The following is a 12,791-nucleotide window of genomic DNA, read 5'->3' on the forward strand; positions in this document are numbered from 1 at the left end:
AAAATGTACATTAGGTCAAGTATAATCTTAGTGTTGTAATAATGGAAGAAGGGAACTTTTTTCTGTGTACAAAGAATATGGAACAAATTGATTATGGTTACATTCATTTATTAATACAATTGTCTGACATTGCATTTATGCTGAAAATTACTCCTGGTTGGAGCTAGTGAGATTATATTTTAAGATTTTAATACTGTTCCTCAACACATAGGTTAATCATTATAGAGCTGAGTACAGACTGTTTTAACATGTTTACCATTGACCAGAGGCATTACGAACACACACAAAGACTTTAATAAGGTTTGTGCCTTGTCACATGTATTAAATATCCTCCTTTTCGTTTTCAACTCTTTTGTTTATGGTTCACAGTAAAGAGATTGTGTGAGATCTCATATCCTGAAGTTTAAGAAGGCTTAAAAATAAGTGTAAGGAGATTGGAGCCTTTAGGTATTAGGACTGATTTAACACAGACCTCTCATATCCACAGGAAACTCACCTCTCTCTTAATGAGCAGTGAAAGGAACTTGGCATCATTCAAATAGTTTCCCTAATACAATACTTTTTCTTTCCCAAATCAGGATATTCTTGCCCTGGCCAGGGTGTAAAGGAACATGTTGTACAGTTCTGTAGCCAGCATGCCAGACAATGCAGCAGTGACACTTGTGAGCAGTGGCGCAGGAAAGACTGCAGAAGTGTGGGGTGCAGATCAAATTTGAGGCAGCAGCATTGTGACCTGACACATGGGTTTACATTTGGCTTCCACTTCTACAGAAAAACTAGAGGGATGGCCTTCCCCTCCAAATAAGGACACTTACAAGTCAGCCCTGCATATTCAGTAACATCCCAGGCAGTGTTCAGAATTACATGCATTTGTTCAGAGCTCAGACTTCGGCCCCTATGTGAAGTTGTAGAGCCACTGTACTGACTCACCACAGAAGCCAGATCAAATGGAGTTTTAACTCCACTTCAGGGATATAAAAGAAGTCTGAGGGTCACAGAGAAAGGAACTAGAAAGAAAGAAAGACAGGAAGAAACTCTGGCTATGGTTTGCATGTTGCTCTAGGACAGGGATCGGCAACCTTCGGCACGTGGCCCATCAGGGTAATCCACTGGCAGGCCGCGAGAGATTCTGTTTATGTTGACCATCCACAGGCCTGGCCCCCCACAGCTCCCTGTGGCTGCAGTTCGCCATTCCCAGCCAATGGGAACTGCAGAAAGCGGCGCGGAGGAGCTGCGGGGGGCCGTGCCTGTGGACAGTCAACATAAACAAAATGTCTCGCTCGCTGCCTGCCAGCAGATTACCCTGATGGGCCGCGTGCTGAAGGTTGCCGACCCCAGCTCTAGGATATAAAACAAAAGCTCACTCTCCTCCCCCTCCTATTTTGCTATTAGGTGGGTGGATAGAGGGAAAGGCACAGAAATGGCCTGGCAACTACATCCATTCACACTACCATCCGGAGTTAAAAAGTAAGTTCCTGGTCTCCCTCGGAATGGTGAAGAATAACGTTCCAGATTCTGAGCTGCCATGTGAAAGAAACCCTTACTGATACTGTTTCCATGGGGAAACTGGGTCAGTAATACCATAAAACAAACAGCTGACCCTCCCCTTCCCCTCTCAAGCACTTCCCATCTGCACCAGACCAACCTTCCCAAAGCCCTTGAGGGAGCACCTCTAACTTCCCTCCCCCCCACCCGCCACCACTGCCACCAGCCTGACCCTCTCAGAGCCCTCGAGGGAGCCCCCTGCCTTCTCCAGCCCAGTCCTCCTGGAGTCCTTGCCTCCCCCATCCCACCAGCCTGACCCTTCCAGAGCACCTTCCTCCCCTGCTCTTTACTTTACCCTCTGGGCTAGTGAGCCTCTCACCCTCAGGATGATGGGTCTGTCCCACTTCTGGGATCTGGCTGCTCCCCCAGCACCAAGAGGAGCCACTGCTGTGGTTTTGGCAGCCAGCAGATGAGGGACCGGCACACAACACAATGCAGAGTGGGGCCTGGTTGTCACATTGCGTGTGGTGTGACAAAGAACAGGACCCGATGCTGGCCAGGTCACAGCACACTTCCTCCCAGACAGGAACGTGTTCAATTAAATAAAAAAAGCCCGGGGGGAAGGGGGGGCGAAGAGACAGCCCTCTATTTCTGGCACTTATGCTTGTGTGCTCTGAACACTGTCCCATCCCAGACTCTGCAGCCAGAAGGAAGGCAATTAAGAGTGTGCTGGGATGGGATCAGAACAATAAGGCAGAGTAGTATGGAAGATTTTGGGGGCTACATGAGGCATTTGGAGAGAAAAAGTGTATTCTAAGAAGGTTAAAATGGTAAAGGGAACCAAGCAACACAGATGAAAATAAAGTCTGTTACACATTAAGTGCCTTTCCTTGTGGAAATTGTATATAGCCTAGATAAAGATGAATCAGTATTCCACCAGGGATCCTTGAAGTTGTGTCATTTCCCCCCAACCTCTATATTGCTGCAGGAGACTTTACTTGTGCGACGGAGTAGGGTTATTTCTTAAATCTTGCTGTAGAAAAAGGGGTAAACATTTGTTCATGGAGCAATGGATGCTTCAGAAGTGCTGACAGATGTCTAAATAAAACTAGAGACACAGAGTGGCTGCATCACTATTATGCCTTTGACAGGACCTTAAAACCTGGAACTGAAAAAAAAGTCTTACTTTAAGGAAATGAGAAACAGAAAGTACTTTATGAGGGATCTGTACTTTAAAGGGTATTTTGGTCACTCACAAGTGTTTCTAAAGAGAGAAAAGATGAAACAATGCAAAATATCTAGAAGTTGTGAAGGGCCGGGGATTTAATCTGACTTTTCCCAAAACCTATAGCATTCACCAATTTGGAAAATCTCACAGATGTCATCTACCTCCTTTGAACGACAAACTCTTTGTTCTGAAACACTTAGCCCTTCTGCAAGGAACAAAACCATAAATAAAAAATTTCAGGAAAAGGGAAATTAAAAGAGAGAGAAAAGGAATAAAATATTAATGTTTGGTTTTAACCCTGCAAACCCTTATGCATGTGCTTAACTTCACTCAGTGGGACTACTCACATGCATAATGTTGATCACATGCACAAGTATTTGCAAGATCCAGGTCTCAGACAGTAATAGGACAGTATTATAAACCAAAAAAAAATTGAGAATTAGGAAAGAAAAAACTGGAAGTAGGTACAGGGTTAAAAATATTAAATGAAATCTAAATTTTTGTATTTGTTTTAAACAAATATTTAAATATTTTCTAAAAAACGTGCTCTAGTTCAATAGGCTTGATACAATAATTACTGTACAATTCTATGGCTGGAATTATACAGGAGGGCAAACTAGATAATTACAATCCTCTCTGGTCTTACCAAAAAAAAAGAAAAAAAAAATCTATGAATCTATAATCCCCCTTCTATTTTGATTTTTGTTGGAAAATTTTTGATTTAACAGGACAACTGAGAGTTTGATAAATGGAAGACATTAAAGTAGAAAAAAAATCCCAAAATTGATTTTTTGAGAACATCAAGGCATATTTCTTTGGGACTTTGCTTGTTTGAATTGGACTACTCATGGCAGAAAGCACTGCACTGGCCACTAAGTAGTTATATGATCACGCCCTGTGAATATACACTCTTCATGGCAAGGATCTGTCTTAAGTGTTTCTTAAGCATGCAGTACTTTTTGGGTACTTAAACAGTGGTAGTAATAGTAACAACAGTAGATTTACTTGAATTTAAGAAGTACCTGTTCTAGTAGCGTTTCTGCATTAAATACTATCAATAATAGAAGATAACTAAATAAAGCAAGCTTTGAAAACAAAAATATCAAAGAATGTCATTCGCAAGTAGATTTTGGAAGCCAGTGATTAGCGGTCATAATTTGCATGACACCTCAATACGGTTATTTAAAGACACTACAGGAAACCCAAGAGGAGAAGTTACTAAAAAGTCATTTTTCTGTTTATCATGATTGTTATAACATGTGCCATGTCCAACTTTACCTCTGTTTTAAGAAGTCAGTTCTCTAAAGAAGGAGGAGGAGGAGGAGGAATGCAGCAGTCTTCCAGTCTGGAATGCATTTGTCAAGCTTTAAAATATTCCTCAGTTCTGTGAAAGATGAAAATAAAAAATCTGAGATAATCAAAACAAAGACACAAGACAGACTTCGGTAAACTACACACTATACTTAATTCATTTTTCTGCATTATAGACAAACTGCAGAAATTACCAGCTAAAAAGCATTACCCAATCTACTAAAACATATCCACCCCACCAACAACAAAAAAAAATCTGTAACAAATAAAACAACTTAAACAGTGTTTTACCCTGAAAACGGAAGAGAACCAGAGATTATGTGAAATTTACTAGAGACTTTGTAACAGAATTTATATGGAAGGTGTTCAGATGCTGTAGTGACTGGCAGCAGTATAAAACACAAAGATAGAAAGAACACTAAAAATGAAATTTGATAATAATGAACAGTACATATAAAAAATACCCATCAGACACACTTATTAAAAGGAAATTAGTATTTTTGCAAGATTAAGCACAATCAATACCGTGAATCTTCAGAACATAAAAATCAGAAGATCCAAACCATAAGCGCAGCATATCTTAAAAGTGTTCCTTCTTCCATCACAAGCATTTTGTTCTGATCTATATTTACTACAAGGTTAAAAGTTTCAAAATCACGGCAGGGAAAACTCCACTGTGGAGAAAAGTCAGTACACTTGCCAATTTAATGTAGGAGCCATTAGCTAGGGACTTACATTGCAAATAAAGATGTTGTACACCTCAGATCACTTCAGGATCACTGAAGTCCGAAGACTGCACCTTCTTGTCAGTATATTTTAATGACTTCAGTATAGTTTAAGAGTACCTTGGATTCACTGAGCACTTTCAGTTGTACATTCAATATTATGGGGCTCTTTCACTCACGCCGACGTATGCGCACAATTGAGCCAACCCTAGGTGGACTAGTGAGAATAACTGAAATCCTATTGTGTGTTTCCAAATTGTATGGAATATTGGTCTGTTCCATTCTATACTGTTTAAGTTACTACCTTGTTCAATACAAACAGTTAGTAAAAGGTCCCTTTCGCTCAATATTGGTAAAGCGCATATTAAGCAGAACAGCAGCTCACATTAGGCTAAATTTCAACTGTTAGCCTTTGCAACAAGTAGAAATAGGGTGAACTTAAAGGGACAGTATGAATTTTCTGAACTCAAACATTTTCATGCAATTCCTTACAGGAACCTTTAAGTAATATCCGATTATTTTTAAAATTCCTTTTAAAAAAGGGAAGGCTCTTCTCCCATGTTGATATTCATATGGTCTCTTCAAGCACGTAAAAAATGACTATCCAAGTGGAACAGTGAAACCAACTACATGTAGACTGCTGTCAAATGCACAAAACAGATAGAAAAACAGAGAAAAATATTTTTCCACTCTTTCAGCTTTAGTAATCTCACTTGTTAATTGAGCTCTAAAACAATTTTTTCAGAGAGAAATGTTAGTATTTCAAGTGGATGTTCTCCCTTTCATTCATTGTAGCCAAGAACCCTGTAAACTTCCATGTTTTAGAATGGTTGTCATTAGGCAGACTGCAGGCCAAATACGGACCACCAGATGCTTTTGAACGGACCCCAACATCTTTTTATTTATTTATTTTATTATTTTCTCCGGAGTCTGCTCCTTGACTATACTTGAACCACAAAATTTGGACACTGACAAAAAAATAATTGACTAACCCGGTTTTAGAATATGTTAAAACATTCTTTGGTTCTGAACTTGAAATATGACCTACGTGAGAGGACTTATGTCCATGCAGAGCCCCACTAAAAATCAGTGGGACTTTGCATAGGCATATGGGTCTCCCTGCATGGTGCTAATTGCAGGATCACAACGAAATAAGTTAATATTTCTCATCATTTATCTGTACTACACAGCACCCAGTCAAATTTAAGAAAAATATCTGCAGGTTTTCTGGAATTATTGTCTTAGTAGGACTACTTTTAAAGTAATTAAATCGCTATAATTTCATTAAATAACCTCACAGAAGACACACAGGTGAAAAAAAAACAGCACAAGGATTCCTCCACATACAGAAAAGCAACAAATCACTGTATCTGAAACAAGATTGATACAGTATTTGCTTCTATCCGCTCCTACACAATGACTCCTCTTTCCATCCTGTCTTCAAACAATTACTGTAGATTGAAGGATTTTGCTAAGATTTTGAACAAGTGGTCACAGTATACAAACACCACACACCAGGTGAGCCCAAAAAGGTAAGGCCAGTTCTGCAGTAAGTGCAAATGTGGTTATTTCTTTGGAGAAACCTAGCGTAAAGGATGTAGAAATATGCTTTATAAAACAGTCTCCAACAACCACTGGTCTATATGAAGCAATGGCAGGGTTCCAGTAGGAAGACAAAATGTACATTTTATAACACTGGGCTAAGCACTGAATGTTGCTATATATTTTAAACAACAAAAGCTCTTTGCCCTCTAGCTCTGAAATTCAGAACAAATCTGCAGTAAGAACACAAAGAAAGCTGACTTCTGTTGAAACACGGAGACTTAGAAAGCTACCAGCAGAAACATACATCAGACCCATTGTTACTCCTGTTAAATGTATAGTGGAGGTGCAGTGTATGGAAATGGGAGGACAGTACTACAGATGTAGTGACACAAATTAATGAGCGTGAAGAACCAGTGGCTCTCTCCAAGTCAGAGTTTACCCTCCTCACATATGAACAAACCTGCTGCACTAAGAAAATATCCCAATAGTTGAAAGATAGCCATTCAGAAGCTTCAGTCTCATTTTAGAAAAGTCCTAATGTTCCTAATGCAGAAGGACAGAAACGCAGAGCGTTCCAATGGCACAATCGTTAACTTATTTCAGAAATTTTCTGCCCAACCAGCAGTCAGGAGTTAAGTTACACAGCAAGAGAATAGTCAATAGAACACTGTAGCTATAATTTTGTAACAAAGAGCATACTGCAACTGCCCGAATTGTGTACACATAATCTTTGGTCCCCACACACCCAGCAGAAACAACATCACCCACAGCATAAAGATTGAGTCCATTGTTTATTAAGTACTTCCTCTTGGCAGCTTATGAAATACTCTATTGAGTACTGCAACACTAACAGTTTTTCCAAAAACTGGTCAATTTATTAAACTTTAAAAAACTTAAGCCAGATTTAAATGTTACACGAGCTGTTCCCTGCAAAATGGTTAAATTATAAGGAGCATCAAACAAATACAATCTTCCTCTGCACGTTTTTTAAAATGTTATCAGAAAAAGTACCCAATGTACAACACATACACTTTTGGCATGTAACAGATTGTGTTTTTCAGTTTTAAGTTAAAACTGATGAAAGCTAAAAGCAAAAACTAAAACATAATTGGGTTGTTTGTTTTTGTAAAACATACACCAAAAACACAAAACTTTTAAATAGAAGTCTAAAGGTTCCTCATGCTCATTCATTTCTGGAGGCAAGAGTTTGCAGTGCGTCCTGGTTTTATTTTTTTTCGGAAGGGGAGTAGTGTGGGAACCAACAAGTTTTACTACTAAAAATGAGCAATAATTTCCATAACATTAAAACATCAGAAGTCAGAAAATAAACTATTCATGAAAAACAATCAAAAGGATAACTGATTTCTATATTCTTATTTAAACTACTGTCTCAGGTCTTCACTTAATCTTACCCCAAAGATGTTAGTTTGTGGATAAAAATCCACATTTAAGTTTCATATATTGGATCTAAAGGTAGGTTAAAGAAAGAAAGAGAGGGAGAAAGAAAATAAAAAGGTTTATAGAACATTTTTATAGAAGAGCTGTTTTTTATTCAGTCTTTTCTACTATATGATCTACCTCCCTGTCTACTGAACAAAACTTCCACATGCTGACATACTTGTTTGATTACATCAGTACAACTGCTTGTTTTGACACTTCCAGGATATACTTAAGAGGGTGTATGTTATCAGGCCAACAATGGGTACATGTGTCCAAATACAAGCACTATGTAGGATGAAGACTGACAAAATAGCCTGTTTGTATGCTCACCTGGCATCCCACCTACAGAATAAAAAGGTAAATACAAACTATTTTTCCAATGCAATCATGTCTTGCATTTTGTGAACATTTTTTAAAATGCCAAGACTATCAGTTATCATCATTAAAAGGTTCATGTATTAGTTTCTACAGATTACAAAGTGGTATTAATTAAGCATGGTCACAATTTATATTACTTTATACACACATTCTCTCTCTCTCTCTCTGGTCCTCATTTAGTCATTTTTATGTAACAATGTTGCGGACTGTTAGATAGCTGATGTATCCCACCCCCACAGATGGCTATGTTCAGCAGTGGGTGAAGTGTTCCAGGTTTTATTTTATTAGCTAACATACACATATACACAGAATTTTCAAAGTGCTTTAGATCTGTCAGAATTAAAAACAGATACCTAAATGTAAAAGGGTAGAATACTATTTCTCCATTTCATATCCTAGACCAGAACATAAGATAACTGGAGTAAAAAATTAACTAAGGCTCCCAGATAAAAAAAATCTTTTTAGACAGTTGCATCCAAACTTGAACTTTGCTAAAAAAAACATATATATATATATATATATATATATATATAGGTTTTGTTACATTATAAGGAAAAACGAAATCCATGCACTCACTATACATTGTAAAATACATACTATTTCATCTAATACTGGATATTTCTAAATTACAGAATAACTGTAGAAAAAATTGTATTAATTTCAGAAAACGTTACTATTCTTAATTCCAACAGCATGCCACTCACACTTTGAGATACCAAAAAGTGGTACACAACTATTTTTTAAAGGATTTATATAGTGAGGAGAAGTCGTTATTACCTGTCAGCCCCAGCCGTCTGGGCAAGAGGGGGATTGATACATTTTCCAGTTTAGGATAAACTGAATATACAGTACATGGCCAAAGCTTTTTTTTTTTTTTTTTTTTTTAAAAAAAAGTCCTCTTCACCGAACATACCTGTACAGAAAGGGTTCATTAAGATGGCAGTCTAATGTAACCTCTGCTACAGCCCTGGGTAGCAATAACTGAGCACATCTTTTTAAATTTATTTTGAATTTTTTACATCCTAACCATACACAATTTTCAAACAACAATGGATAACAAAAAAACAATTTTGGTCTTTTATTTAAAATCTCCCCACATATTTGAATCTACCTCTGTAAATCTCTCTCTTCTATGTTACCCGCTACTTCCGAGCTACAAAGTGGGACCTTTAATGCCCTACTAACATAGGAAAGGAATATAGTATAGACAGAAAGCCAAACAGTCTACAAAACATGTTGTGGGATCCAAGTTAGAACACCTGAAGTGCAGGGCAGGGGATCCTACTACTCTGTCCCCACTCTAGGAGTATAACCTAAGCACCTAAAGAAAAGATGAAAGGGTTAAAGACTGGGGGTGAGAAGCTGGCAGGCTGAACATAGGATCGCCTAAAGATTCTAAGGGAGAGGGGACTGGGAGAGGTCCCACAATCTAGCCCTTCTCTCCACAGTTATTTAATATAAAGAAGTCTCTGATGACTCCATTCCATCACCTTACACCCAAGAAGCCTGCCCTTTCAAACCATATCAATACCAGCTCAGTAGCTCCTTCTCTGATCCAATCAAATAAAGGCATCCCCAACTTTTCCCTCCCCATAGCACTTAGGAACACACATGCACACCTCTAATGTACAAAAAAAAGAGGCCTCTTTTTGGCCTATCTGTACCTTCTCCCCAAGTCATTTACCGAGCCCCACTGCATCAATTTTGAAAAAGCACACATCCACCCTGGCCAAGAATTACCCCCACTGAAGCATGATATAGGCAAGAAATTCTCTATCTTGCAGTTCATATGCTGGATGCTGCAAAACATTTTCCAGCTTTCTTAATCCACTTCCTGCTTGTAACGGGGTCCTTTCACTACATCATCATAAATCCAGGAGAGATATCTCTTTGCAAACAAGTAGTGGAGATTTTCAACAAACATTAAAAAACACTGCAAGACCAAGACTGGTATTTTTCTTTCCACTGAGGCTCACACATTTTTAAAATAAGCAATAAAAGGTTAAAAACAACTCTCAATATACTTTCAGAAACGTTTTGCTGTGTGGACTTTTATTAACCAAATTACCAAAATATTCATCATGCCAAAATAATCTACACCCAGTTCTTAAAAATACTTTAAATAAAATACTCTAAGGCTAAAAATGTAAAACAGAAAGGCTTGAGTTAGGAACCCAGTAGCTGCTCACACCTCAAAGAACTGTTACCTCACATAAGCTATTCACTTAACTACTGTGAAGAGTCCATGCAACGCTTTAGAACATTTCTCTCAAAACCAAAATTAATTTATTGTTAATACATAGACAGAGTATTGTGAATCTATAATAAAGTAATTTAAAAATAATTACCATGCTTGGTGCATTTACGCTAACTCTACAGCTTTACCGTATTCTGCTCCTAACTCGATATAGTACCACTGCCACTAGGACTTTAGTAAAACAGAATCCTCTCCTCCACCCCCTAAACAAACAGCAATCTAACCAGGATTTCAGGGAAGACTGAAAAACACTCTACAAAGATGACCATGAAAATAGAGATTTTTGTGAAAAAGGGTTAATAGTTTACTCAGTCCGGCCTTCACAAGATGGCAGCTGCTACCACTGCAACTTAATTTCCACTGGGAGGCCAGCTAATAGCTCTTTCTTAGACTTTCACTTTCCACAGTAAATTCAAGGGGATAATTAATGAAATTTTTAAGTGAATAACTTTTAATTAAAGATGTCAGCCTATGTGACCTCCATATTAAAGGGATAACCCATAGGGAACAAGTGGCCAACCCCTCTGAAGAGGGAAGGAGCCAAAAAGAACCACAGGAAGTCCCATAATTGAGGCTTGGAGACTAAATTCCTTGATTTACCTTTAGAGCAGGTAGAGCACAGCCAGTGGCTGTCACGTTTCTCCACAACGTCACAACCTTCACCGACAACCTGCTGAAAAGATGGCAAGGTAGTAGTTCCATTTTTATATGTCCATTTAATTTTTGGCCTCTCTGCTGAGAGGGCAACATGGCATCAGCCAGCGACAACTGTGATAGTGATTGTGCAATGTCGACACTTACCCACAAACCCCAAATTAATTTCCAACGTCTCCAAAAATTATCGTCATTAGATCGCACTACTTAGTTATTCCTAACCTAGCCACTTCTAAACTCAGTGATGAAATGTTCTTTATCTAATTACTAACTCCGGAGACTTCCAGTCATCCTAATTATTTAAGTATAATAGGTAAGAGAATTGGTCTGAAATCAACAAGATGTAATTTAATAAAGTGTAAAGTACTTTACTTAGGAAAGAAAAATCTTATGCACAACTACAAAGTGGGGAATAAATGACTAGGCAGTTGCACTGCTGAAAAGGATTTGGGAGTTACAGTGGATCACAAATTGAACAAGAGTCAACAATGTGATAAAGCTGTGAAAAAGGCTAATGTCATTCTGGGGTGTACTAACAGGAGTGTCATAAGACATGGGAGGCTATTGCCTTGCTCTACTCAGCACTGGAAAGGCCTCAGCTGGCTTAGCGTGTCCAAGTCTGGATGCCACACTTTAGGAAAGACACTGACAGACTGGAAACCGTCCAGAGGAGAGTAACAAAAATGAGAAAAGGTTTAGAAAACTTGACCTATGAAGAAACATAAAAACAACTGAGCCTGTTTAGTCTTGAGAAAAGGGGGAACTTGATAACAGTCTTCAAATAGATTAAGGCCTGTTATAAAGAGGACTGTGATCAGTTGTTCTACATGTCCACTGAAGGCAGGACAAGTAGTAATGGGCTTCATCTGCAGCAAGGGAGATTTAGGTTAGATGTTGGGAAAAGCTTTTCCACTATAAGGGTAGTTAAGCTCTGGAATAGGCTTGCATGGGAAGCTATGGAATCCCCATCACTGGAGGTCTTTAAAACAGGGTGGACACACACAGTCCGGAATGGTGTAGGTTCAGTCAGCCCTGCCCCAGCACAGGGGCTGGACTCTCTCACCTCTTGAGCCCTTCCAGCCATACATTTCCATGATTCTATAACAGCAACTGCATCTACCACATCAATAAGTTTTGGAACAAACTGGTGAAATGTAGTCATCAATAATGACTACCCCTAGAAAATGTGCATATCAATCAGTGACAATGAAGATAATGACTGAAAAAGTGCAGAAAATTGTTTCCATTCCACACATGCAATTTCCTTGTTTTAAAAACACAAAATCCTATTCTATATAAAATCCTCCTCTATTTACTTGCTAGAAATAAGTCCCCACTTTCAAGAAGTCATTTCTAACAGCAGACAATGTTCATTATATTCTTCCAAAACCTTAGATACAGCTTATTAAGATCATTCACACAACAGGTACAGATCAAACACTCCATTAATAAACCCTCTAAGAACCTATCAACTTCTGTCTTCCACAATGAAACAGCAATACAGACAACAAGGGTCCAGTCAACTCCTCTAACTACAGAACATGACTATCATTTAAACTTCATCAGAATGAAAATATATTGCACAAAAAATCTGAGAACAGCAGAGACATGCAACATATGGCTCCATGTCCTACCAACTTTCTCTATCATAGACCTACAATGGTATTGACCAGCCAACACTTAAATCACTACCCAACAGAGCAGAACTATCTGTTAACACACTAACGACTAATTCTGAATCACAAGCGCGAAGAGCACTTGCAGGGCT

General features: G+C 38.5%; 1 protein-coding gene across 19 annotated transcripts in view; it reads right to left on the bottom strand.

The window, feature by feature from the left end:
- HYCC2 (hyccin PI4KA lipid kinase complex subunit 2) overlaps window positions 1-12,791 on the bottom strand; it is a 98,123-nt gene that overhangs the window by 63,033 nt on the left and 22,299 nt on the right. For all 19 annotated transcript variants that reach the window (XM_073306364.1, XM_073306362.1, XM_073306355.1 and 16 more), the window contains one exon: window positions 3,992-4,097. The gene's annotated coding sequence lies outside the window, so the exon portion shown is untranslated. The remainder of the gene's footprint in view (window positions 1-3,991; window positions 4,098-12,791) is intronic.

Source organism: Lepidochelys kempii, chromosome 11 (assembly GCF_965140265.1).
Source record: "Lepidochelys kempii isolate rLepKem1 chromosome 11, rLepKem1.hap2, whole genome shotgun sequence".
NCBI lineage: Eukaryota > Metazoa > Chordata > Testudines > Cheloniidae > Lepidochelys > Lepidochelys kempii.